The 15,412-nt window shown below is 40.4% G+C and overlaps 1 protein-coding gene across 1 annotated transcript in view; it reads left to right on the top strand.

The window, feature by feature from the left end:
• The first annotated feature begins 1,376 nt into the window (after positions 1 to 1,376).
• Positions 1,377 to 15,412, top strand: part of LOC125458886 (endothelin receptor type B-like) — a 63,350-nt gene continuing 49,314 nt past the window's right edge. The window contains exon 1 of the mRNA XM_048544688.2: positions 1,377 to 1,446. The gene's annotated coding sequence lies outside the window, so the exon portion shown is untranslated. The remainder of the gene's footprint in view (positions 1,447 to 15,412) is intronic.

Here is a 15,412-nt window from a genome sequence, read left to right as displayed (position 1 = left end):
TATTGTGTGAATGTGGAGACTCCTTCCACTGCTCCACATTTGGCAGACCTCATTTGCATTCACTAGTTGTTGAATGTCCTGATTCATCCCTGGTGCCAGAGCACAGATTCATGTGCTAACCACCTTGTGCGAACAGTACCCATCTGTTTCTGGTGGAACATAGATAATATAAATTGATGTAATGCTTTTGGTATTAGGAATTATTTGCCCTTGCAAATGGCTTGTCTTGATACATCAAAATTTTCTTTCTATCATCAAAATGATCAAATGTTTTCAGGGCTTTTTTTCTTACTGTCAGGCCATCGCTGGATAATGATCTTTTGCAACTCCTGTAATTGTTCAGCTTCAAAGTTGCAAAGTGCTAATTGCAACTGTTCACATTGACTCTGGCTAACATGTCATATTTCAATCCTAAAAACATCTAATACTTGATAATCTAGAGCATTAATGTGTAGGTTGAGAAGACTATCATGGTATTACTGTGCTTGGATAATTTGTTCAGCATGTCAAACATAAATTTCCAGGTACCTGTCTTATATCTTGCTTCAAAATCATATCTTTACAGATTGTTGACTGATTTGATCGCATCACAAGTTGTCTGTTTCAGCAAACTATGCGTGGTTTGAACCTAATGAATTGCTGCCAATGTTGTGGTGTTGCATCATCTTGTTTGTCACTTGTGGTTTGTTTTTGGGCCTAGCTTGGCCTTTGGAGCAAAATTCCTGCATGTGTGTGGCCAAAATGTCATGGTGCCACGTGCTTTACAACTGTCAGTTAAAACTTTTGGGTAGGTGACAAACTGCATCTGTTACAACTTTCACTGGCTTGATGTAATTTTATTATGATTGCAATTGTACTGGCTGCACCTAAATCTTGTTTCTTTTCTTGGTCTGTTACTATGGCTTCTTAAATGTGTCTGCCCTCAATGAATGTGTCAATGGTAGAGCTAAAGAATTTCCCAGATCTTTTATGACTATCCATGAAAAGATCAAATGTGTTAATACTACAATCCTTGCCAATAGCCAGCAATTTTTTTAGAGTACTTCCTCGGGATTATCTACTGCCTGTTTTATGAAATAAATCTGTACAGATTGTCTTAACAGCTGGTGATTCAGCAATGATGCCACTGAATGCACATTCCACAATGAAATGTTTGCCTTCCATTTCTTTTTTCAAGTCCTTGTTTTTTTTAAAAGTACAATGCAGTACAATGTTTGGTTATTTATTTTAATGGTTTTGCTTCTCTCTCCTTTTTTTTCTGTTTCTGGTTCTGATTCCATTTATTATTTTCTATTGCTGCTCTTTCAAGAACTGTATGTTTGCAGCAGTTGGTTTCTGTTTGTGAGTGGCATTCACACCAAAAAAGAAGTGATGATGTGACTTTTTTTCATTTTTGTGCCAATTTAAAGAAAGAAAACAGTGGAGATAAATAGTATCTGGACATAGGTAAGTCTTTAAAAGGTGTAAAAGTGCTTTATTCATGTTTTAAGCTGTATTTTCCTTAAGTGCTTTGGATCAATCAAAAAGAAATCTTCTTGTTGGTCAATGCTTTTTTTTAACAGGTCTGCAGAGCAGTCTGTTCTCATAGAAACTGAGATTGTTGATTGCATGAAATCGCTATTATCCAAACTATTGTTCTTCAATAAGTTTGATTTTCAATAAGTTTTCTAAATATTCATCATTTTCAGCACAGGCTTAGAAGGTCAAAGGGCTTGTTCCTGTGCTGTATTGTTCTTTGCTCTTTATTCTTTATCAAAATATTGGAGTCTTTTGGATAAGGCCACCTCTGTTAACCAGGATATTTGTTTGCCTCTATCAGGATATTCACATTATACTGCAATGCCAATGTTATCTCCTGTGGCATAAGAAATTGGGCATGCATTACCTGGCATTAGATAACCCAAAAGATATTGATTATAACTCGCAATTATGCACAAACATTGCAGTCAATCTCTTAGCCTCTCCCTTCAAAATCTGCATTTTTCACCAAGCTTTTGGTCATCTGACGTCATATTTTGTTATTTGCCTGGGTGTCATACTTTGTTTTATAATGTCCCTATAAAGCACTTTGTAATGTTACATTACATTAAAAGTGTTTAATAAATATAAGTTATATCATCATTTCTGCGGAGGACTCAGATGAAAACTTCAGCAGGGCTAATGGGCACTCACGAACTGGTGCATCAATATTTGTCAGAAACTCTTCTGATGGACTGCTATATTACCAGGTGGTGTTCAGTATCGGGAAAAATCACCCGCAAGCACTCACAAACACCAAGGAAAATACAGGAGCAAACACACAGAAAACACACAGGAGCAACCAGCCAGGGAAATATCTCCCCCAGGAGTAGAATGAGCAGAGATGTTGAATAGGCAGTGGTGGATGGAGGGACCACATAGAGGGGTATATTTGCAAGGAAGCCTTAGCCAGTGGTGTCCAGGGTAGTGGCAGTATAGTGATTGCAATGAGATCAGCCAGGTCAACCTCATAGAACATGAATTCCCTGATTGGTACTGTTAATTTTGTCCATTCTTATTACAAATTTACATCCGTAAAGGTATTGGTAGAACTTCCTGACTCTAAATAAGACTGCCTACTGTATCTGGGCATATTTAACTCTGCATTAGGCAAAGTCCAGGATGCATATGCTCTTGGGTACTCCTCTTCATTGAGCCACCTCTGAGCTAATACTACCCTGATGCCATACAGGGAGGCATCACATATCAATAACAGATCTCGTTTGGGATCATAGTGTGCCCCCCACCTTAGATAATGATAGGTGTTTCTTCACTTCCTGGAAAGCTGTGACTTAGCTACACAACCATTTCCAAGGCTATTCCTTATTTAAGAATTGATGCACAGATGCCAGAATGGAGATTAGATTATGTGTGAACTTTCCTTAATAATTCACCAGCCTAAGGAAAGACCTAAGCTCTGGCACAGATGTAGAAACCAAGACACATTTGATCACCGTCACTTTATCATTCAATGTTTTTAACTCAGTCTTGTTGACTCTATAGCCTAAGTAGATCACTTAGGCTGCCTGGAGCACACACTTTTCTCTTCCAAGGCATACATCTACTTGGGAGAACTATCTAAGGAGTACGTCCAAGTTCTCTAAGTGTTCTTCATTGGTCTTCACTGCTATTAGCACATCATCCAGATAAACAGCAATCAGGGGTGGACCTTGTGAAATGTTCTCCATTTTCCACTAAAGGATTGCACAGGCTGATGATACCCCAAATGGCAATCTCTTATATAGGTACATTATATATTAATTGTAGCATACTTCTTGAGTCCCCATCTAACTTCAACTGCAAGTAGGCATGGCTCATGTCCAGCTTCGTGAAGGACAGCCCCTTGCCTGCTTTGTGTGTAAAAAGCTGTTTACCATTTGTTTAAAGTCCCCACAAAGGTGAACTGAGCCACCAGGCTTCACAATCAGTATGACCAGTACTGCCCATTCTGCAAACTGGGCTGGTTAGATGATTCCTTCACTTTCCAGCCTCCTGATTCATTCCTCGACATTTGCCCATAAGGCAAAAGGCACTGGGTGGGCCTTGCAGAATAGTGGAATTGTTTCCTGGTCAAAACACAAGGTGGCCTTGTCTTCTTCAATAGTTCTTAGACCTTCCTGAAAAACTTTGGGCATTTAATTAGGATTTTACTCAGACAACCATTTTCTAATCATAAAACATTGAGCCAATCTAGATGAATCTTTCTCAACCAATTTTGCCCCATCATGCTTGGGCCCAAACCTTTTACTACAATCAGCGGCAACAGAACCAGCTGCTTCTCATAAGCGACCAGGACCAAAGTTGTGCCCTTAATCTGCAAAAGGCTCCGTAAAAGTCTATTCAAGGTCTTACACAAAATTAAGTGTTGGAGTTGAGATAAATTTTGTTGAAGACTGGTTCTGCAATCACTGAAACAGCTGTGCCAGTACCGCTCTCCGTTAGAACTGGATGACTATTTAACCAGACATTTATTTTCATTGGTTCTGATTTGGATGTTGCGAAACAATTTAGTTGTTCTAAACCAAGTATAGGTGGACTTGCCAGGAGTTCCACTCTCCTGGGACCCAGTCTATGAGTTCTATTACTCCATTCAGGCTGAGAGGGGCTCTTTTGCTATCTTGAGTCCATGTTTTGGCAGTAAATACAATGGTTTGCCAGCTTGGATTCTGAAGAAAATTTTAACCATTTGGCCAAGGCTTGGCTTTGTTTTGGAGGTTTTGCGGTGGGCTGACCTAGAGTCCCTCTGTTCAGCATATTGTCCTGAGTGAGGTTATGTAATTGCCTTCACTCAAGTGGCGATCCCCCAAGCTCTGTCAGAACGATAACGGTGTCCACTTCCATCAGAATTCCCTGCAACTCATATGCTCCACATGCCACATTTTCCAATGCTAAAGCCTTTGTGCTGCCTGTTTGAAGTCTGGTTGAGCTTCAGCTACTGGGTAATTTTGCATGGTTATGTCATTAATCTCACATACCAAAAGGTCTCACAGCACTTCATTCAGGGTTAAACCAAATTCATATTCCTCTGTCAGTCAGCTTAACCTAGTCAAAAATCCTGATACAGATTCCATTGGTTCTCAAATTACCAAGTAAAACTGATAACATCTCAGAATTATAGGAGGCTTGGCGTAATAATATTCCTCAACCAGATCCATCAACTCTTTGAAGGTTTTGGTATCTGGTGCCTTAGGGCAAGTTAGGCTCCTAATAACCTGAAAATCTATGGGTCCACAAGCTTTCAGGAGAATTACTTGTTTTTGATCTGCCCCACTGTCATTTGCCCAGAATCAAAATAAACAAGCACTGTACAAAAATACAACACATTGCACAACAATAATACAGTTCTTTCTATAGGTTAAGATTTCTAATTGTTTCTGATTCTCTTATAGTCAACCTTGAAGGGTACTGATCACCATAGGTGCTCACAGGGAGCTATATAAAATAAAACTGCAGATGCTGTAAATGAGAAACAAAAACAAAAGTTGCCAGAAAAAGCTCAGCATGTCTGGTAGTATCTGTGAAGATAAATCAGAGTTAATGCTTTGGGTCTGGTGACCCTTTTTCAGAACTAATGGCACCTAGGAAAAATGGGTTTATATGGCTACAAACAAGTTCATGTCTTCTTCTGTTATATTATCATTTCATTAGTGAGCTAGGGTATATAGAGGACAGCAAACAATTACCCTCCTGAATCAAACTGTGGAAAGCTTGACACTATCCATGACAAAGAAGCTTACTTGATAGTTATTACATCCAGTGCCTCCACAACCGATGCTCAGTAGCAGCAGTATGTCCTATCTACAAGTAGCTCTGCAGATATTCACCAAGACCCTTTAGAGAGCACTTACCAAAGTAACAATGATCACCATCCAAAAAGCCAAGGGCAGCAGGTACATGGGAACGTCACCATCAGCTAGTTTACCTCTCAGCCAATCACCATCCTAACTTGGAAATATATCACTGTTCCTTCACTGTCGATGGATTGAAATCCTGCAATTCCCATAGTAAGGGCATTGTGGGTCAACCCACAGCAAGTGGACTGCAGTGGTTTTCTGAGGATTTCTCACTGGGATCATTAGGTATGCCTTCTGGGATATGTTCCTGCTACCCATCAGCCAGGCCTGGAGACCTTGTCAGGGAGCAAACATTCACAGCACAATGATGGTTCATCCCATCTCCTCCATCAAAAGTATTCAGGTACAACTATCCCCCATTGGCTGATTCCTGCCACCTCCAAATATACACCAACTTAATCCAAGTTGAGAGATAAAAATGCATCTGAGTGTGTTGCAATATTGTTTGGGTGATATGGTTGACATGGTTAAATAATTAGCAGTGTATCAAAGGTGTGAGACATTGTTGTGAGTCTTGTGATAGTTAATTCTATCTTCAAAAGAGTGGGGTATGAATGATTCACTAGGTGTAATTGACAAAATTGTTTGTCAGTGGTGGTAGAACAGTGATGTACTGTGCATCACAGACCCTTTTTCTGAAGAAGGATCCAGACCCGAAACATCAGCTTTCCTGCTCCTCTGATGCTACTTGGCCTTCACAAAACTTCTGGAACATCAATAGGTCAATGACATTCTTTCTTCGCTCCATATTTTCCAATATGGCATTTAGTGCAATACTCGTGTATTTTCCTTGTGAAAGTTACTTTTAGAATGACTTGAAGCACCTATGTTAGCAAAAAGGCACTTCGCCTTTATGAGGTCCAGTTTAGGTTTGAGCAGTACAGACTAATTTGAATTTGGACTGACACTGCTGTTTTTGACGAAGTTTGTAGATCTTCCTGTCAGATTATGCAAAGGTTTTCTTAAGGGGTTTCAGAGGGTTGAACAGCAACTTCCTTCCAGCTAGCTCCAGAAATATATTTGGATAAGGTCTTCAGTGTTAATACTGCCCATGACCAAGAATTTGAGGGTGAGTTCAAAACTTAAATATGAACTGCTGCGTGCCACTTCCGGACTCCAACAGAGGGGAACATATCAAAACCTGGTAGTAAGCTTTCCATTGGGCGAGAGTCTTTGTGTGGGTCCATATACTCCTGGCTCCTGCTCTTCCCAGCAGTGATCTTAAAAGGGGAAATTCTGCACCAGGAATGCAACAACTGGGCCATTCAAATGACTCAATATTGGAAATTTAGAGGGATCACTCCTCTTGAAAGAAGGAAATATAGCTAATCTACCCTAGATCTTATAGCTAAGACCCTTCATTTTGTCATCTTATTTTCAAGTTTTAGTAGCATGTACCATCAAACTTTTAAAAATTAAATTGCACATTATATTTCTGTTTTTGAACTTAATATTTTCTTGAATTTGGGCCCTCATACAGGCTAGCCCTCATTCCCACGGCTCAGAGTGTGCCCTGATTTTTTTATGCACTATTGAGCATTGAGCTGAAAACCTTTGTAAAAACATTTCAGCTCTTTGGTAATATCATGTGTCCTCACATGATTTTTCTCAACTTCAGAAGACAGCAAAATAAATATTTTTCTGGACTGTGGTTTGGTTATAATCCAAACAGATTTATTAAGTGAAAAGAAGCAAATGCAAGTTATGAATTTATAGTAGTTACAGCCTTTTCCTATATTAGCATCTCCTTTACATTTGCATGATAGTTTTTGCTCATCATCCAGAGAAACTCCGTGTTATATTCACATGGAGACAGATAACTTTTAAAAGGATATTTGAATCCCATTGATCAATTTAAAGGGATCACTTGATGAAATTTCAAGTTTTAAGACATTTACTATAACAAGATAACTAAAAGCAACATCAAATAATTGTAACTTAATAGGCAGTAAATGCTTAAAACCATACAAAACATAAACCCACTGTTGTTTTATTACAACCAATAACTCCAGGCCAGTTTGTATTTCCAGGTTACAGAACCATTACAGACAACTCTCTATAGGGTTACCATATTTATAAGAATCAACCTCAAGCATGTTGTAGACAAATTTCTCCATTTCTCCGATTCATAATGTTCTGCACTGTTACAAACTGCTTCCATTAGTCTTTGGAGGATTCCACCCCAGCTTCCAACATTAAGGCTACTCTAGCAATTACAAAAACTGCATCCCCACCCCGTTTCACTCAAGCAAGTCTGCCTGAGTACTTCAAAATTACTTCTTGCCTGTAAAACATTTTGAAATGCCCTAGGATCAAGATGTTATATAATTGTGAATTTTTTTTATTTATTTTAAAATTTTCATGAACATCAAAACAGGCATTTCACAGTACAACTGAAGAAATACATCCCCACTGTAAAATTCCAATCGTTTTGAGGCAAAATCCAACATTCCATTAACCTTCATGATATTGTTTATACTCAAGTATTAGATTTACAAACCTTTGAGATCTCCGCACAGCTCTAATTCTGTTATCCCTGATATTATTAATCCTACAATGGTGCCCATACCTTCAGCTACCCAAGTCCTAGAATTTTCTCCTGAAACTTCATCTCCTTGTTACCTTTCCTCTTTTGTTGCTCCTTAAAAAAAATTACCTCTTTGACCAAACGTTTGGTCACATGCCCTGAAATCTCTATGTGATTCAGTTCCAAATGTTGTCTGTGAACACTCCTATAATCTACCTTGAGATGTCATGTTTCTTTAAAGCCACTGCATATATCCAAGTTGTGGTTAGTGATGACAACTTGTCTTTTTCAGATCCTAAGTATGTGTCCTGTCTTGCCCGCATCAGCCATCAATTTGCATTCATTTACTCTGCTGTTTCTCTTAGTAACTTTCTGCACCCATCTGCACAAGACAATGTGCCTTTTAGGTTTTTGTCATTCTTCTGAAAACAACACAACTCTGTGTCCCTCACAATCATTAAATCATTCACTTAAAAATTGGAGCACAACTGCAGATTCCTGGTGAACATCATGGTTGCCATATTCCATTATTTGGAGATTGCTCCCATTCTCCCTACTCTCTTGGCTGGATTTGTACACTCCCCCCACTAGCAGGTTTGAAGATGGAGTGGGGCATTAAAATCCCATGTGTGGCTTTTCCAGTCTCGCTGTCTGAAATGATATGGGAGGGGCAGTGGAGGCATATGATGGGCTGCCAACTCTTGGGCTTACTCAAACCAAATAATAGTCACTTAATGACCTCAACCCAACGTCAGCATTTTACCTGTGGGAGGGGGAGGTTTGCAGCACACAGCTTTACCTGCCTGATGTGATGCCAGGAAAGGTGGGGAAGGGTGTGGGTAGACATCCTTTGCAAGTCCCCTCAGTCCTCTGGAGGCACTGAAACACCAAAATCAACCCCACCCTGACCCTTCCTCTCCTACCCTCTCAAATCCTTCACACGCACTTTGCGGAGGGCGCAAAACCTTGATTTATCTGTAGTGCGCATAGTGGCCAATACTGCTAAGACTAAGACTACAGAATTGCTGGCAGCTGTCTAAGGCAGGACTCCCTCCTGAGAAAGGGGTAAAAGTTGCACCTTAAAGCAGCTCATCCTGACTAATCATTAAATTACTGTGGGGCAGCCATCAAGATCCAGAGCAGGCTGCCCCTGACCTTTTATTCACGGTGTTGCAAACCAGTGCGACCCACAAAATCTGGCATTCTGTGTCCTAGCTCCCAACCGATTCTCAACCAAGCATACTCATTTTCCCAGAGAAAAAGAATCAGAGTATTCAACAAGCCAAAAGTATTTTTGCCAATGCACAACAGAAAACTATTACAACAGTTGATTGTATCCAAATCAAAACATGGGAAAAAGAAATATGTAGGATTTTCCTTTGACTGATTTAGATCCCATATATCCCATAGTCAGGTAATTTAGGTATATAGCCATGGTTTAGGGATCAGTAATCATGCCACGTAATCATCCATCCTACCAGTATGGAAGACTAAGCTTTCATTTATTTGTCCAATTATTATCACTCTATCTGTCAGGGCACTAACTCACAGATATCGAGAACATCTCAATCACCACTGACTATTCTGCAGTTTTCATCTTGGGCCATGGTGTCTGGCCAATCAGCCACATATATTGGCTCATGTATCAAATTACCAGTCTGCTTTTGAGGATGAACTTGCTAAATCCAATGAAATCTTGATCAAATTCCCCTCTTACAGGTTTGAAAGATTCAGTGTGCAAAACTGCATTTATAAATGCATTGTCCTGATTAACACAAGGTTGATAATAACTATATTAATCTTTTTGGGGATACCTGCTGAAATAACAGAAAGGTGTAATTCATTTAATTGAGCTGCAAGATTAAGCCGTCTAATGAACTATTTCACAAATAAACTGTTCAATTAATGTTATTTTCAAAGTAGACCTTATATCTTGTCAGATTATTCATCTGACATGAAACAGGGATTTGGTTTTAGCAGAATAACATTCATCACAAATCTTTTTTGTAATGAGATTACTTAACATAGTCCTATGACTAGTTTGATAAAGGACGTGTGATATTGCTAAATGAAATCAGAATCCTTAAACAAGAACCCCCTGTGATAATACTAGCAAACTCTATCCCATGACTGCAACAAGTACAAGTTCTACAAATTGATTTTCTGCAACAATGTTTCTTCACAATAAACCATTCAAGAAGGATTACTATCAATACGGCCATCAAACATGTGTTACTTAGAAGCATCAGTGTTTGTAAGTGAGATCCTGTTATGAAACAAGATTGCATTAAGATCTGCACTAATTTAAATTGTTGTACTTTTCTACATACTAGTTCAGTGGCATTCAATATTTTTTAAATAAAAACTGAAAGAACTGTGGATGCTGTAATTCAGGAGCAAAAACTGAAGTTGTTGGAAAAGTTCAGCAGGTCTGGCAGCTTCAGAATTGAGGAAGGGTCACTGGACCTGAATTGTTAACTCTGATTTTTCTTTACAGATGCTGCCAGACTTGCTGAGCTTTTCCAGAAACTTCTGCTTTTGTACAATAAATTATTTCTTTGTTGTCACTGGAGACAGAGGAAGCACTTGTGCAGCTGAACAAGTCATCTCTCTCTAATCACCAAAGAGACGGAATTGCTTGAGGAACTCTTCCATAAACTGAACTACACCCATGTTTTGTAGTGAGTGGTTCAATTTAATAACAGAAAAGCCACAGGCACAAATGGATTAAGGACTATACCAAAACCACTCTATATACTTTCAACTACAGACCAGCAGAAACACACTGTTCAATTTTAGTCCTGAAGCTAGCTAGGACTGAACAATGAAACCATCGTGAATTGGGTGGGATTTTCCAATGGCTCTTCCAGCTGGCATTACCCAAAGTGCTCCTGCAACTCAAGTTCTCCACAGAGCTATCGGAAATTACCTGGACTCCCCAATGAGCCGTCACAAATCTAACAAAACTACCGTAAAAATAAATGGCTCTTAGTAAGAAGGAATGACACCTGGCAGTTGGTCAACCTAGCTGAATTATCCATTGATGTTATTAATATCTTAGATCATAGGATCCTGTCCTGGCTGGTGTTGAACAGGTGCCTGGTCTCTGGCAGCCCTCCAAGTGCCAGCAGCCAGGGGTGCTACTTCCTTGAACAGCCAAGGAGACATGTTAGTGTCAAGTTCACTAGAAACTGCTCCCAACTCTAACGGACTGGTAGAGTGTGCAAGAGATGGCATTGACAGCATAACCTCTGAGGGATCAGTGGTTTTTCCTCAGATTTGGAGGAGATGATATTTGGATGGTCTGAGAGTCAATTACAAACGAAGATTCAATGGAGGTCACTGATGCCTGCAAGAGGAAGGAGAGTGAATAAGTAGTGCGATGGGGTAGAAGTGTGTTAAGAATATATTCATTGTGATAACAATGAGAGAACAGCACAGCACAATACGATGAAGATTCTCTGGTTGCAAGGATGTAGTGATTATGGATTCATAAAATTCCCCTGTGCAGAAGCAGACCTTTGAGCCTAACAGTACACACTGACCCTCTGAAGAGTATCCCACCCATACCCATCCCCCTATCCTGTCCCTGGATCCCTGCATTTCTGCTGGCCAATTCACCTAGCCTACACATCCCTAGACACTATAGACAATTTAGTATGACAAATACACTTAACTTGCTCATCTTTGGATGATGGGATGAAACCAGAGCACCCAGAGGAAACCCACGCAGGCATGGGGAGAATGTGCAAACTCTACACAGACAGTCGCCTGAGGCTGGAATCAATCCCAGATCCCTGGTGCTGTGAGGCTGCAGTGCAAATCACTGGGCCATCATGTCACCCTGAGCACGGCATCATAAATTTAATTCAGAAATTATAAACCAAAACTCAGGGTTGAGTACACATTTTGGCTTCATCAGTAAAGACTGGGAATAACAAAGGAGGGAAGGAGTAAATCAAGCAAAACTTGACTGTCTTGGACACAAGAGGGAAACAGGAATCACTGTTTAATTTCATTGTGCGTTTATCTATGACATTTGGATGGGCAAAATCAAGAGAATAACTCTGGATCTTGAAGGGAATAGATGTGTCATCTATGTCCCTCAACAATCTTAGTAACAATATCCAAATAACTAATGTAATTTGCAACTAATTGGTATCATGCAACAACAAACTACACCTAATTAAGAACGTAAAGTGTGCCATACCCAAAACCAGCAAAACAGGTGTAATATACAAAATACCATGCAAGGACTGTGAGAAATACTGCATAGGCCAAACCAGAAGAAAACTGACAATACGAATACACAAACACAAACTAGCCACCAAGAGATACAACCAATTCTCACTTGTCTCATTACACACGGGCAACGAAGGACACAAATTCAACTGGGACAATACATCCATAATCGGACAAGCCAAACAGAGACACGCCAGGGAATTCCTGGAGGCCTGATATTCCAAGCACAACACCATCAACAAATACATTTAATTAGACCTTGTGTACAAACCACGGAGAAACAGAACTGGAAACGGTACCAAACACCCCAGTAAACCGAGGCATATAAATAACAAGTGGGACAGAACACTGACGCTTCACCAGAGGTGAAACTGACGATGTTACCTAGCAGGGTGACGAAACGTTTGCAACAAAACCCACCAGCTTGACGAGCACGTCTATAATCCAACCCACAATCTGAGCTACAAATCGTCTCAAAAACTTTAAACACCTACCGGCACAACACCCTGAAACTGGCCCACAATACCCTGAAACAAATGCCAACCCACTGAGCTCAACCCATGAACAACTATACTTCCTGCACGAATTCCTCAGAAAGCAGATACTACCACAAAACTTAAAATATAAACCACCTGTCTACAAGCCACGGGCACGGAGGACAGCTGAACAGAACAGCCGCAGAATGATAAGGGTTATGATCAATGATGCCCACAACCACCTCCACAAATATAAGTGGGAAAGTGCGTGCCAAAAAGCTCTGTACTCCACAGCTACAGACCAGGAATGGACATCCACACTGGATCAAGCCATCAATATACAACAATAAAAGACTAGAACAAAGAAAAGAGTAGCCCTACAAGAAATGACTGTCAAAAATCACCCACATCAACGACATGGACAACATAGATTCATAGGTTAAAACTGGCTCAGAACAAGCACTTACAGACGCTGAGGAGACCGTCCTAGTATGTGGACTGAATTATAACTACAGAGTTGCCAAAAAGACTGACTTCCTTGCCGAGCTGGAATCGACATTAAAGAACAATGGACTTATGGAAGAAGTACAACTGACCATCAGACAGATGATAGTCCCAATACTGAGCAAAAAAGGTAAGTGGAACACATTCAAACAGAAGAGAGGAAAGCCCTGGAAAATCTCAGGAAAGGCAGGAACATTGTAGTCTTACGAACCAACAAAAGATGCATGACTAATCCTCAATAGAACCCAATACATTGAGAAAGCTAATGCACTACCAGCAGATACCAACACCTATAACAGACAGTGATAGATCCAACACCACAATTAGGGAGCCAGTTTACAACGACCCTGAAGAAATTACACAAATCAAGAGACATCAGCAAGACAGACTACCAAAAATTGAAACCAGAACGATCCAACACACCCCGATTCTACCGACTCTCTAAGGTATACAAAGGTCCCCCTCGGAACCATTGTCTCACTACCAGGCACACCAATATTTAGACTTGCCAAAGAACTACAACAGAAATTGAAATACTTAGTGGATAACGTTAGCCATTCCATCCACTCCTCCCAAGAATTCCTCATCTTTAAGGACACCAGGATAGAAGAGGATGAGATGATGATATGCTTCGACATAACAGCACTATTTACATCCATAAACATTGACCTAGTCTAGGAGACAACTGCCACGCTACCGGACAAATCAAATAGGCAGGCACCCCAGGACACCAACAACATTAGTAAGGTCACCACCATGAAACTACTAGATCTGTGCCTCACAACCCACTTCACCTTCAACGACAGCATATACAAACCAACCAACGGAACATCAATGGGATCCCCAATATCAGGTCTGATTACAGAAGCAATAATGAAAAGGTTAGAATGGACAGCGCTCCCCAATATACAGCCCAAACTTTGGGTCCGCTATGTAGATAACACCTTCGTGATTATTAAACGCACGGAACTGGAAGAAACCCACTGACACATAAACAACATCTTTACCGGGATAAAATTCATGAAAGAAGAGAACAACAACCGACTATCCTTCCTGGACATAATGGTAGAATGCAAAAACAACAGGGAACTCCAGAGTAGTGTATAAAAAAAACCACACGTACAGACCAGATACTCAATTACACTAGCAACCACCTCATAGCCACAAACAGAGCTGCATCAGGACTCTACTTAAATGAGCCAAACACATTGCAGCAACCCAGAACTACACAGAGCAGAACAGGAGCACCTATATGGAGTCTTCAAAAGGAATGGATACCCAAAAAGCACAATCCACCTTTACCTCCAAGACAGGCCACAACAAGAAGACACAATATAACCAGACTCACTTATCACCCTACCGTACATCAAGGACATTTCAGAGACAACCACAAGGTTCCTCATAAACCTAGGCATCACAGTAGCCCACAAACCAACAACCACTCTATGCCAGTTACTGGTGAACATAAAGGATTCCGTACCAAAACCCTGCAAAGCTGGTGTAATTTACAAAATACCATGCAAGGACTGTGAGAAACATTACGTAGGCCAAACTCAAAGAAAACTGACAATACGGATACATGAACACAAACTGGCCACCAAGAGAAATGACCAATTCTCACTTGTGTTACTACGAGAGGCATGAATTTGATTGGGAGAACACATCCATAATCACACAAGCCAAACAGAAACACAGCAGGGAATTCCTGGAGGTTTGGTATTCCTAACAGGACTCTGTCAACAAACACCTTGAATTAGACCCAGTGTACAAACCACTGAGAAACAGAACCAGAATTGGTACCAAACACCCCAATAAATTGAGGCTTATAAGTAACAAGCAGGACTGAACACCGACACTTCACTGGAGGCACACTGATGATGTTATCTAGCGGGATGACGAAAAGTTTGCAACCAAACTCATCGGGTCAGCGAGCATGTCTACAACCTCAAAGACAATCTGAGCTACAAATCTTCTCAAAAACTTTATTAAGACAAGAGCCTTTTTTTGCAAAGCAACACTCAAGCCTTGTTTCTCTCGTACCATAACCCAAATAGACCCTTAGACTCAGTCAAGGAAAGAAATTGCAGGCATCTGTGTAAACATTGCCGTGAGATTGCTTGCTCCTTATCACCAGGTCCAGCTTTCAATCCTTTAACTGTGGCACAGGGTAGCGTCCTAGACCCAACCATCTTCAGGTGCTTCATTAATGACATTCGCTGCATCATAAGATCAGAGCTGGGGACATTTGCCAATGATTGCACAATGTTCAGCACCATTCGTGACTCCTCAGA

This window comes from Stegostoma tigrinum, chromosome 15, assembly GCF_030684315.1.
Source record: "Stegostoma tigrinum isolate sSteTig4 chromosome 15, sSteTig4.hap1, whole genome shotgun sequence".
In the NCBI taxonomy this organism is placed as follows: domain Eukaryota; kingdom Metazoa; phylum Chordata; class Chondrichthyes; order Orectolobiformes; family Stegostomatidae; genus Stegostoma; species Stegostoma tigrinum.
Note: the sequence above shows the minus strand (reverse complement) of the source record. Positions and strands in the feature narration are given on the sequence as shown.